General features: G+C 50.2%; 1 protein-coding gene across 6 annotated transcripts in view; it reads right to left on the bottom strand.

Moving 5' to 3' along the window:
* LOC119963931 (fibroblast growth factor receptor 3-like) overlaps nt 1-13,361 on the bottom strand; it is a 254,152-nt gene that overhangs the window by 215,580 nt on the left and 25,211 nt on the right. The window contains exon 1 of one of the 6 annotated variants that reach the window (XM_038793358.1): nt 2,506-3,292. The exons of 1 other annotated variant lie outside the window; for it this stretch is intronic. The gene's annotated coding sequence lies outside the window, so the exon portion shown is untranslated. Of the gene's footprint in view, nt 1-2,505; nt 3,293-13,361 lie in introns of those variants that run through there. 4 more of the 6 variants (XM_038793357.1, XM_038793354.1, XM_038793360.1 and 1 more) reach the window with 4 other exon arrangements.

Genomic DNA, 13,361 nt, shown 5'->3' with positions numbered 1-13,361 from the left:
CTGTTTGGGAAGGGTTACTGGTGACTGTTTGGGAAGGGTTACTGGTGATTCTGTTTGGGAAGGGTTACTGGTGACTCTGTTTGGGAAGGGTTACTGGTGACTCTGTTTGGGAAGGGTTACTGGTGACTCTGTTTGGGAAGGGTTACTGGTGACTCTGTTTGGGAAGGGTTACTGGAGACTGGGAAGAGTTACTGGTGACTCCATTTGGGAAGGGTTACTGGTGACTGTTTGGGAAGGGTGACTGGTCATTCTGTTTGGGAAGGGTTACTGGTGACTGGGAAGAGTTACTGGTGACTCCATTTGGGAAGGGTGACTGGTGACTGTTTGGGAAGGGTGACTGGTGACTGGGAAGAGTTATTGGTGACTCCATTTGGGAAGGGTGACTGGTGACTGTTTGGGAAGGGTGACTGGTGATTCTGTTTGGGAAGGGTTACTGGTGATTCTGTTTGGGAAGGGTTACTGGTGATTCTGTTTGGGAAGGGTTACTGGTGGTTCTGTTTGGGAAGGGTGACTGGTCATTCTGTTTGGGAAGGGTTACTGGCGACTCTGTTTGGGAAGGGTTACTGGTGACTCTGTTTGGGAAGGGTTACTGGTGACTCTGTTTGGGAAGGGTTACTGGTGACTCCATTTGGGAAGGGTTACTGGTGGCTGTTTGGGAAGGGTTACTGGTGACTCTGTTTGGGAAGGGTTACTGGTGATTCTGTTTGGGAAGGGTTACTGGTGGTTCTGTTTGGGAAGGGTTACTGGTGATTCTGTTTGGGAAGGTTACTGGTGATTCTGTTTGGGAAGGGTTACTGGTGATTCTGTTTGGGAAGGGTTACTGGTGGCTGTTTGGGAAGGGTTACTGGTGACTCTGTTTGGGAAGGGTTACTGGTGACTCTGTTTGGGAAGGGTTACTGGTGACTCTGTTTGGGAAGGGTTACTGGTGATTCTGTTTGGGAAGGGTTACTGGTCATTCTGTTTGGGAAGGGTTACTGGTGGCTGTTTGGGAAGGGTTACTGGTGACTCTGTTTGGGAAGGGTTACTGGTGACTCTGTTTGGGAAGGGTTACTGGTGACTCTGTTTGGGAAGGGTTACTGGTGACTCTGTTTGGGAAGGGTTACTGGTCATTCTGTTTGGGAAGGGTTACTGGTCATTCTGTTTGGGAAGGGTTACTGGTGGTTCCAGTAACCCTTTCCAAAAACCCCCGTAACCCCATCGATCATTTTCGAATGATTTCATATCACCCTGCAGCAATTGTTTCTTAACCCAGGCATGCCCCTATGGCTGTCCAACCTGGCACAACCCACTACAGGTCAGGGTGAAAAGTATTAGGAAGGTGGTCACTCTGCAAAAGATTCAGCCATTCCGCCTTTGAACACTGGGTTTAGCCGCAACTGGGAATCAAAGGGCAACTTGATCCGAGCCTGCGGCGGAAAAGCTTCACGCAGACCTCTGCAGCCCCGCTCACATTGGCCAAGTGTTTGCGGTGTCTGGTGCCGGGCTGTGAACGATATGGCAATGAAGCTGATCCCGGGATGGACTCTCTTTTCAGACCCACCTATTCGCACTCACTTCGGGAGGGGGGGAAATCAGGAAAGCCGCGGAGATTCTCAAATTGATCGTTTGGGGTCTTGGAAAGGTAACTTGACAGGCTCATAGGGATGGGGAGAAGGCGGGCACAAGGGTGAAGTTACAAATAGCAAGATGTATGTATTCGGCTGGGAGATGTCTCAGTGAAGCTCTCCATTTGAAACAGACACTAAAGGTAGAGTTCACGGGGGCGGCCTCAAGGTTCAGTCAGTAAATCACTCCAGCCTTGGTGTGGGATCATTCAGCAGCTCCCGCTTTCCAGTTGGTCACTGCCCTGTCCCCTTTGGAGAGGCTCCACAACTCAGACAGTTGTTTTCATTCTGGAGAGGCGGACCAGCGATGCCAAGAAAGTGGATATAAATACAATATAGCCATGCTTTATCATTCAGATCATTGTTCATGTCGCTGTCCAACAACCTGCCCTCTTTTTTTGTTTAAAAACATAAAAGGAAAATCTGAATCCGTCAGCTGGGCGATCAGATGAAAACTTCTACACGTTTAACTCTCCGACCGCTAGCGGTGACTTTCTAATTCCAGTGGACACTGCCTACAGCTTTGCAAACAGTTCGATACTCCGAACTCTGGGGTTTAACAGCTCGCTCCCGCAGAATAAAGTTTGCAAATGTCTGTGTGTGAGTATACACAGTATTTAATATATATATATATATATATATATATAAACAGGGTTCACTAGTTAGCAATCATTGCCTGACCCACCAGCTCACACTTTCCAGGGGCAAACCCTGTCCAGTGTTGTCCAGCTCCCGACCCTCCTCCACACGCTTCCCTGTCTCCATATATCATACACCCCTAATTGGCTGATAGCTGCTACCTCAAGGGATGAGCAGCCCCCTCCACTCACACCCCAATGCAAGGCCGATGAACTGACGTTAGAATAAACCGTCCGTCCATGAAAATGAGAGAGATACTGACCAGTGACAGGAAACTGCGCTGTTCCCTCCAAGTTACAAAACCAAAAGGTGGCGATCCGACTCAGTCAGGAATCCCCCGCAGCCTGAAAGTTTACGGTTCTCCTCGGGCGGGCGTAAAAGCGTCGAGGAACGAAGACTACCCTCCGAAGGTTCAAGTCATTTGTAAATCCAACGGGGCTGGGAGGCTGTCAGCGGGCCGCCCCCTTCCCCCAGAAAGGGTAACCTCTGCAAGCGCTCCCTCCTCGGTGCCCGGCAAAGCAGCCGTTCGCGGCTCCTCTCTGTATCACTGTGGTTTTCACTCAGGAGAGCTGGACATTTTCTCTTCAAGCTTTCCTCCTCCTGCGCCTCTCCGTTTTTGTGTTAAAACAGAAAAAAAAACTGAGGACAGAGCGTTGTTTTTTTTTTGTTTGAGCTGATTTTAGTTTGGGAAGAGTTGCTGGTGTGTTGTTTTTCCTCCCAGGGTGGGGAGACTCTGGGTGTTGCTTGGCTCGGCTGACAGCGACTGAGTGTGTGTGTGTGAGTGAGAGTGTATGTGAAAGCCTGGCTGGCTGACTTTAACTGTGAGAAGGAGAGGCAGCGGCACTGAGAGAAACTGAAGAGATCAGGTTTCAGTGAGGCGCGGTGAAATGGGAGGGCGGGAGCATTAACCAACTCCAGGACCCTCCCCTCCCTGCTTCCCGGGGCTGCCCAAAGCTCGCAACCACCGAGCGCATCAGTGACAGCTTCTTTGGGGAGGGGGGAAAAAAATATTTCTATAAAGCATCTCCACTTGGTCGGCCCCTCCTCTTTACACTGATTCCCAATCCCAGGACCGCTGTTTAAAATGGGCAGGAGAGCGCCCAACACGGATGACCTCCAGAAAATTCTCCCAAGTTCACAAATCTCGGAGTGTGCATTTAGATAGCGGCGTTGGGGCCACGGCCCCCTGAATATCGGGCATGTATGTGCCTGAGATTGCGCTGGTTAGGCCACTGTTCAACTTTGTGGGTACACATTCATTTGCATCATCACAGATGGTTCATCTCCCTTGAACCAGCATTCCTGCTAAATACAGAGCACCTATTCTGCTGATAACCCATCTTTTGATATCGCACTTGCTGTGATAGAGCCACTTATCATATCACAATGTCCATTGTGTGCTGATATGCCACCCAATAGCTGACATCTCCTATGCAATGTCCATCAATACGCTGCCTCCTGATATCTTTCTCGCTGATATTAACTCCGTGACTGTCCCGTGTAGCCTCCAACAGGGGTTTTCCTGAGAAAGGTTAGCTACTTTCCTTCGGGCTCAAAGTATAAACTGGCAGGTACAGTGCTCCAGGAATTCTATTCTACTCTAATCTGCTGTTGTGTGCCTCCTAGTGGTTAGGGACAAGCAGGGAGAGAGTTTCCTTCCGACTTATTCAACAAGAAAATGGTCTTTTTCTTGTAAATATCTGAGAATGTTTTCAGTTTAGCGAGCAACGAGACAATAAAAATCACCCAAGTGTTGAATCACATGCTCAGCGGTGCAAGAGTTTGATCCATCCTTCAGTAGAAATGTCATTGAGTCGGTGTCTCGAATCATTAAATAACGAGTTACTAGTTTGCAATTAAAATGGTCGGTTTTATGCCGCAGGAATCAAATTGCACGAATTCTTTCTTCGTTAACAGCTGCCCAGGCCATCATTTTCGAGTCGCCCTGTTAATTTGGATGAGGGGCATTTTTGAAATATCGGGACATCGTCTGCCCAAGGAGTGCTGGAAGGAATTGCAGAACTCATCCCATCCGCGGAAACGTGCAATGGTCAAAGGAGCTCGCCAGCAAACAGATTGTAAATGATAGCCTGGTTTCCCCATCCGCCTAGGCAGATGGCCTCTGCCACTCTTACAAATCAAACACTTCTCAACTGAACTAGTTTGCAGCATCAGCCTGAAGGAAAGCAACATTCACGCAACCTCAATCATTCAAATAACTTCATCCCCTTCCCTCTTAAGTACCACACTGTTAGGACGCGAGAATCAATTTTTACTAGACTAGCCAACAGCAACAAAAAAAATATATGGACTAACAATTTTAAAATCGTACGAAATAGTGCCGCTGGATGTTATTTTTAGAGGGGGGGGGGGGGGGGGATGTAAAAAAAAATGAACGAATATGGTTTAATTTCCATTTACTTTCCTTCGTTTGAGCATACAATGGATAAAGCCTAATTAGCCAGGCTACTGTGAACAGGCAGTGTCTTTCCCTCCAGATGAAGGGGGTGCGTGAGGTGGCAGTATGATCAACAGAGAGAAAGGGAGAGGAGTGAGTGTCACAGACAGCTTGGCATTAAAAACTCCGAACTGCTACCAAATGACAGCTTTACAGGCCGCCTAACAATAGAGAGAAGCTTTGCATTAATGGCCGGATTGATGAGCCTAATTTAGGCCGCTCCGCTTCTCTGACCCCTCTACCGCCCTGGCGAGCACTGGCTCCCCCCCTCCGCCTTTCTTTTCCCCTTCAACACTATTCTGTTGACTGAATAAACTTATCAGCCACAGTAACTCCATTCTGCGGGCTGAGAAACACCTTTGTGACACCCGCGGAAGAAAGGCGCTGCTTTGCAAGACAAAGGGGCTCCCATAATCTCCTCATTGTCCCTCATTAGGATAGCAGAACCTGCCTAATTGGAAAGTTATAGGATCCAACTAATACTCCTTAAATTAACCTTGCGAGTAATAAAGAAATCTACTCTGCACCCAAATACAACATGTGACAGGGATAACACGTACTCATTGTTTGTAAACTCCCCTCTCAGTCTCTCTTTCGAAATCGGTGATAGGATTTTAGGTGCTTTTATATTGCTGACGACTCCAAAAAAAAACTACGTTCAATGGTCTCCGTAAGACTGACAAAGGACAGGCTTTGCACATCACCTTATTAGATCTTCAGCAGGTCGCAAGGTGCTTTGTGTCGAATTAATTATTTTTTTGGGGGGGGGGGTGTCTCTGGTTATTGTTTTATAGATAAACACGGCAGCCAGCAGTAGCAGAGCAAAGCCTCACAAACAAACTAAGATAAATAGCCAATTCATGGGCTCTTTTTTTTACTGTGTCCAGGCCACGAGGTAAACTTCCCTCCTCTTCAAACAGTGCGGTGAGATTTTTGTTTGCCTCCCCTGTAACAAGCTGAAGGGGCCCAAGTTTAAGATAAAAACGAAATACTGTCCGTGCTGAAAATCTGAAGTAAAAGCATATAATGCTGGGAAAACTCAGCAGGTCTGGCAGCATCTGCGGGGAGAGTAACAGCCGGTTCGAGTCCAGATCTCAGTTTAATAAGCCACTTAAAAGAGGCAACTCCCATTACTACACTCAGCTTGGATTAGATGTCGAAGTTAGGGCCTCACGGTAGCATGGTGGTTAGCATCAATGCTTCACAGCTCCAGGGTCCCAGGTTCGATTCCTGGCTGGGTCACTGTCTGTGTGGAGTCTGCACGTCCTCCCTGTGTGTGCGTGGGTTTCCTCCGGGTGCTCCGGTTTCCTCCCACAGTCCAAAGATGTGCGGGTTAGGTGGATTGGCCATGCTAAATTGCCCGTAGTGTAAGGTTAATGGCGGGATTGTTGGGTTACGGGTATACGGGTTGCGTGGGTTAAGTGGGGTGAGCATTGCTCGGCACAACATCGAGGGCCGAAGGGCCTGTTCTGTGCTGTACTGTTCTATGTTCTATGTTCTAACCCATGTCCTTCAGGACTCGAGATAACCGAGTCCTTTTTTAAAATATTAGATTTATTCGATTTCAAAAACATTTACGACATTATGATCACGCCACGGCGCGATACAATGTACCAAACAACAGAAACGAAGTCAGGACTAAGATATAAACAACCTCCCTACTATTGCACCATCCTGCACAATCATCCCCCCCCCACCACCACCCTGCACAATCAATCACCCCCCACCCTGCACAATCACCCCCCCCCCACCCTGCACAATCACCCCCCCCCCACCCTGCACAATCATCCCCCCCCACCCCACCACCTGCACAATCATCCCCCTCCCCCCACCACCCTGCACAATCATCCCCCTCCCCCCACCCCACCCACCCTGCACAATCATCCCCCTCCCCCCCCCCCACCACACTGCACAATCATCCCCCTCCCCCCACCCCACCACCCTGCACAATCATCCCCTCCCCCCACCCCACCACCCTGCCCAATCCTCCCCCTCCCCCCACCCCACCCCCCTGCACAATCATCCCCCCCCCCCCACCCCACCACCCTGCACAATCATCCCCCCCACCCCACCACCCTGCACAATCATCCCCCTCCCCCCACCTCACCACCCTGCACAATCATCCCCCTCCCCCCACCTCACCACCCTGCACAATCATCTCCCCCCACCCCACCACCATCATCTCCCCCCACCCCACCACCCTGCACAATCATCTCCCCCCCCACCACCCTGCACAATCATCTCCCCCCCACCACCATCATCTCCCCCCACCTTGCACAATCATCTCCCCCCCCCCACCCTGCACAATCATCCCCCCCCCCACCCTGCACAATCATCCCCCCCCACCACCCTGCACAATCATCCCCCCCACCACCCTGCACAATCATCCCCCCCCCACCACCCTGCACAATCATCCCCCCCCCACCACCCTGCACAATCATCCCCCCCACCACCCTGCACAATCATCCTCCCCCCCCCCCCCCCCCCTGCACAATCACCCCCCCCCACCCCACCACCCTGCACAATCATCCCCCCACCACCATCATCCCCCCCCACCACCCTGCACAATCATCCCCCCCCACCCTGCACAATCATCCCCCCCACCCCACCACCTGCACAATCATCCCCCCACCCCACCACCCTGCACAATCATCCCCCCCACCCCGCACAATCATCCCCCCACCCCACCACCCTGCACAATCATCCCCCCCACCCCACCACCCTGCACAATCATCCCCCCCCACCACCATCATCCCCCCCACCACCATCATCCCCCCCCCCCACCACCATCATCCCCCCCACCCTGCACAATCATCCCCCCCCCCACCCTGCACAATCATCCCCCCCCACCCTGCACAATCATCCCCCCCCACCACCCTGCACAATCATCCCCCCACCACCCTGCACAATCACCCCCCCCACCACCCTGCACAATCATCCCCCCCCACCACCCTGCACAATCATCCCCCCCCACCACCCCTGCACAATCACCCCCCCCACCACCCTGCACAATCACCCCCCACCACCCTGCACAATCACCCCCCCACCACCACCCTGCACAATCATTCCACCACCACCCTGCACAATCATCCCCCCACTACCCTGCACAATCATCCCAACACCACCCTGCACAATCATCCCCCCACCACCCTGCACAATCATCCCCCCCACCACCCTGCACAATCATCCCCCCACCACCCTGCACAATCATCCCCCCCACCACCCTGCACAATCATCCCCCCCACCACCCTGCACAATCATCCCCCCCCACCACCCTGCACAATCACCCCCCCCCACCACCCTGCACAATCACCCCCCACCACCCTGCACAATCACCCCCCCCACCACCCTGCACAATCACCCCCCCACCACCCTGCACAATCACCCCCCCCACCACCACCCTGCACAATCATTCCACCACCACCCTGCACAATCATTCCAACACCACCCTGCACAATCATTCCAACACCACCCTGCACAATCATTCCCCCACCACCCTGCACAATCATCCCCCCCACCACCCTGCACAATCATCCCCCCCACCACCCTGCACAATCATCCCCCCCACCACCCTGCACAATCATCCCCCCCACCACCCTGCACAATCAATCATCCCCCCACCACCCTGCACAATCATCCCAACACCACCCTGCACAATCATCCCCCACCACCCTGCACAATCATCCCCCCACTACCCTGCACAATCATCCCAACACCACCCTGCACAATCATCCCCCCACCACCCTGCACAATCATCCCCCCCACCACCCTGCACAATCATCCCCCCACCACCCTGCACAATCATCCCCCCCACCACCCTGCACAATCATCCCCCCCCACCACCCTGCACAATCATCCCCCCCCACCACCCTGCACCAATCACCCCCCCCACCACCCTGCACAATCACCCCCCACCACCCTGCACAATCACCCCCCACCACCCTGCACAATCACTCCCCCACCACCACCCTGCACAATCATTCCACCACCACCCTGCACAATCATTCCAACACCACCCTGCACAATCATTCCAACACCACCCTGCACAATCATTCCCCCACCACCCTGCACAATCAACCCCCCCACCACCCTGCACAATCATCCCCCCACCACCCTGCACAATCATCCCCCCCACCACCCTGCACAATCAATCATCCCCCACCACCCTGCACAATCATCCCAACACCACCCTGCACAATCATCCCCCACCACCCTGCACAATCATCCCCCCACCACCCTGCACAATCATCCCCCCACTACCCTGCACAATCATCCCAACACCACCCTGCACAATCATCCCCCCACCACCCTGCACAATCATCCCCCCACCACCCTGCACAATCATCCCCCCACCACCCTGCACAAACATCCCAACACCACACTGCACAATCATCCCAACACCACCCTGCACAATCAATCATCCCCCCACCACCCTGCACAAACATCCCAACACCACACTGCACAATCATCCCAACCCCACTGATTAGTTCAAAAAGGAAAGTTTCAGTTGTTTCTCGTGTTTCAAACTGCCATCCTTAAATTCCTTTCACATCCACGGAGCCTTACAACCATCTTTTTCTAAGCAATGGTGCATTCAGTTGAGACATACTCTTATCAAGATACTTTGTTGATGGTTCAGCATTTATTCAGCGGGTAACAGATAAGAAATGTTCTATGTTCCGTTATCACTTTGTATACATTGAACGGGGTGACACCATGGTTAGCGCTGCTGCCTCAGCGTCAGGGATACAGGTTCGATTCCAGCCTTGGGCGACTGTGTAGAGTTTGCGCTTTCTCCCCCTGTCTGCGGGGGTTTCCTCCGGGTGCTCCGGTTTCCTCCCACAGTCCAAAGTTGAGCAGGTTAGGTGTGGTTATGGGGATAGAGCAGAGAAGTGGGCCCAGGCAGGGTGCTCTTTAAGGGGGCCAGTGCAGACCTAATGGACCGAATGGCCTCCTTCTGCACTGTCGGGATTCAATGAATTAGAAAGAGTTAACAATCTGGCAGAAAGGAAACATCTACAGATAAACAATCGAAAGAATGCAACAAAGCATTTTGTACAATAAATTAAGAACCTACCCCTAAAAACAAAGCTCACTTGTGAATTCATAAAGTCCCTACAGTGCCGAAAGAGGCCATTCAGCCCATCGAGTCTGCACTGACCCTCTGAAAGAGCACTCTGCCCTATCCCCGTAACCCAGTGCTTTGATTAAGGCCAATCCACCTAACCGGCACATCTTTGGACTGTGGGAGGAAACCAGAGCACCCAGAGGAAACCCATGCTAACATGGGGAGAACGTCACCTAGGGCCAGAATTAAACCTGGGTCCCTGGTGTTGTGAGGCAGCAGTGCTGACACAGTGCTGCCCTTGTGCCACTGTTGTGCATGGAAACCTAAAATAGGTCAAAGGAAGAAACTCTGTACTGCAGCAACTCCACTCATCAGCACCTTTGAAAACTTGCCATTTCTACCATGTCCACCCTAGTAGTACAAGGGCAGGAGATGCATGGGACTGCCACCGCCTGTCAGTTCCCCCCTCAAACCACTCACCATCTTGACGTGGAACTATATCGCCGTTCCTTTACTGTTGCTGCGTCAAATCCTAGATCTTCCTTCCTACCAGCACTGTGGGTCTACCTACACCACAGGGACTCCAGTGATTCAAGAAGCAGCTCAGTACCACCTCCTCAAGGGCAAGTAGGGATGAGCATAAAGGCTGCCCCAACCAAACTGTATGCTATTTTAAAAAATAGATTTAGAATACCAAATTTTTTTTCCATTAAGGGGCAATTTAGCATGGCGAATCCAACCTACCCTGCACATCTTTGGGTTGTGGGGTGAGACCCACGCAAACACGGGGAGAATTTGCAAACTGCACACGGACAGTGACCTGGGGCCGGGATCAAACCTGGGTCCCTCAGTGCCGTGAGGCAGTCGTGCTAACCACTGCACTAACCTGCTACCCAGCCAACCTAAGTATATAAAAATTAACTTTCAACTGGGATTCCAGGAAAATAATCAGGAGTGGAATCCTGGCCAATCTTTCCCCTCCCTAATCCAGGAATGTGGAGCTCAACTACAGGATCCTGATCGCTGTTTCAACTGGAACCAGCAAACGTGCCTCAGATTGGGAATTGAATGTGGGATTTATGGCCTATATTGTCCAGCCAGTCAGTAAACCATTGGGCATTTGGAGATATATGGCAGGTGCAGTACCTGTTGCGATAGCAAATCACTTTATTGACATTTTTCAACAGCATTTAAAAAATTTGAATGCATAATTCTCAGTGAGATGTGTCGCATGTCTCGTTAAGCTATTGAATCAGACCAGATTTTCCATCACCCCAACTCAACGTACCTTTGAATCATTTTGATGTTAATCAACCACCTCAAATTTAACCTCCTAGTAATCGACTGCTTTGTGATTATCCAAGCTCGCAATGCATCAGACTAATCTGGTCTCTGGAGCAATTCAGATTATCAGGTCTATTCCTTCATTAAAGAGGCATTGTTCTGTCTGTAGGCAAGATGTGAAGGTAACCTGTTATGGTGCCAGCTTAAAATGGCCTAAACTGTCACCATGGAGATTTAAATTATTTTCCAATGTAACAGCTGCCTTTAAAATAACCCCAATCCATTCAATCTGTGGTTTCTAAAGAGTTTGAACAGTGTGATCTTCTTACAGAAACCTCTGTCCCAAAAATGCTCAACTATGTTCTTCCCTCTTGGCTAAATTGGCTGATCTCAGCCAGAAGCAAAGAAGAGTTTCTCAAATCAATGTCTGTGACTCTGGGCTAGTGAGGGGGTGAAAGGTCAGCCAGCATTATTAACACCGTTGGTGGTTATCCAGCAACTGCTGTTCAGAAATACGCTCGATAAGGCAAATAATGGAATTAAAACAGAAATTGCTACAAATGCAGGGTGTTTCAGTCAGCAGCTGTGGTGAATTGATGGCTTGAGACTGGCGAGAACAGGATTAGTTTTGATATGATGCTCTCGACGGTTTAAAAAGTGTGTCAACACTCACTGCCTCGGCTCAGTGAGAAATGGGTGAGGCAATGGAGAGGTGATCCACAAGATACCCCCAAATACTTCCCTGAACTATGAATTACTAATGGAATGAATTTGTTGCTTGTAAGGAAAAATGCGAAATGACTGCGCCAATTGAGTGTTTATGCCTTCTATTAAGATGCACTAACAAAAGAATAATATGGAGCAAGTTGCACCAAACATGTAATTTGTTAACCAACTAAGACAACGTCTTGGGAATCATATTTGCAAAATTCCTAGGGGCCCTCACAACACACAATTCAGCACAACTGGTAGTATAAAGGACGTTTAACTCAGAATCCACAAGGACAGAAATATCACTGATTTTGGGGTGCAGTGGAGCAACCTTTATTCCACAGGGCAGCATGGTAGAACAAGTGGATAGCACTGTGGTTTCACGGTGCCAGGGTCCCAGGTTTGATTCCCCGCTGGGTCACTGCCTGTGCGGAGTCTGCACGTTCTCCAGTGTCTGCGTGGGTTTCCTCCGGGTGCTCCGGTTTCCTCCCACAGTGCAAAGACATGCAGGTTAGATGGATTGGCCATGATAAATTGCCCTTAGTGACCAAAAAGGGAAGGGGGATTATTGGGTCACGGGGATATGGTGGAAGTGAGGGTTTAAGAGGGACGGTGCAGACTCGATGGGCCGAATGGCCTCCTTCTGCACTGTATGTTTATGTTCTAGATGCTTGTGCTACTACTGACATGGAGTGCTTCATGCTGACAATAGGTGTCTGATATGGCCAAAAATAAGATTCCTGCTATCCCCCACCTTAAAGAGCACAAAACAAAATCAATTTTGAGACATCAACAGTGCTATTCAGTTACACAGGCGATCCCACAGAAAACCTTACCATAGAGGGTAGATATTGGTTTCCCCTGGTGTTGTGATCTGTGTTTGCAGCAAGCCTGGTGTCCCGTCATGGATGAGGATTTGGAAAATGAACTTTAATGACTAGCTTAGAAAATTGCTAAACACAGGGTTATCATTTAAAATGATCTGGAATGCACTGCCTGGACAGATTGTGGAGGCCATTCTAATAATACCTTCCAAAAGGGAACTGGGTAAATACATGAAGGGGGGGTATTTGCAGGGTTATGGGGGAGGGGACTAATTAGACAGTTCTTTCAAAGAACCAGCGTGAGCAGGATGGGATGAATTGTCTCTTTCTTTGTTGTCTCATCCTTTGATTCTATGAAGGTCTGAGAATATATTTATGAATTTCTGGTGCACAGTTTTATGAATCAGCTGCAAATTTGGAGGTAGGGGTCTGCAGCCCCCACCCAATTTTTCCGCCATAAAATGAAATTTCCAGATGCACGTTCTTGACATGAAAAACTCATGTTAAGTGCATGATTTTCCCCTTTTCTCTTCACAAGTTTACTAAGAAGCAGTGGTACGTTATTCTGAATGGTGTACCCCAGTTCAAAAATGTCCAGCTGTGCAGAAGTTGGAATATACTCCATTTTTGTTGATGCGAGAACACGCCGAAGAATACGGGACACACTGGTACCTAACCATAAGAGTGTAGAGAGCTCTAGATTACCAGACCTGTGCTTTCTTATTTGGTTTCAAATGAAAGAATCAACTTTCCTTTGGGCAGCACCTTTTTCA

The sequence above is a fragment of the Scyliorhinus canicula genome, chromosome 3 (assembly GCF_902713615.1).
Source record: "Scyliorhinus canicula chromosome 3, sScyCan1.1, whole genome shotgun sequence".
NCBI classification, from domain to species: domain Eukaryota; kingdom Metazoa; phylum Chordata; class Chondrichthyes; order Carcharhiniformes; family Scyliorhinidae; genus Scyliorhinus; species Scyliorhinus canicula.
Note: the sequence above shows the minus strand (reverse complement) of the source record. Positions and strands in the feature narration are given on the sequence as shown.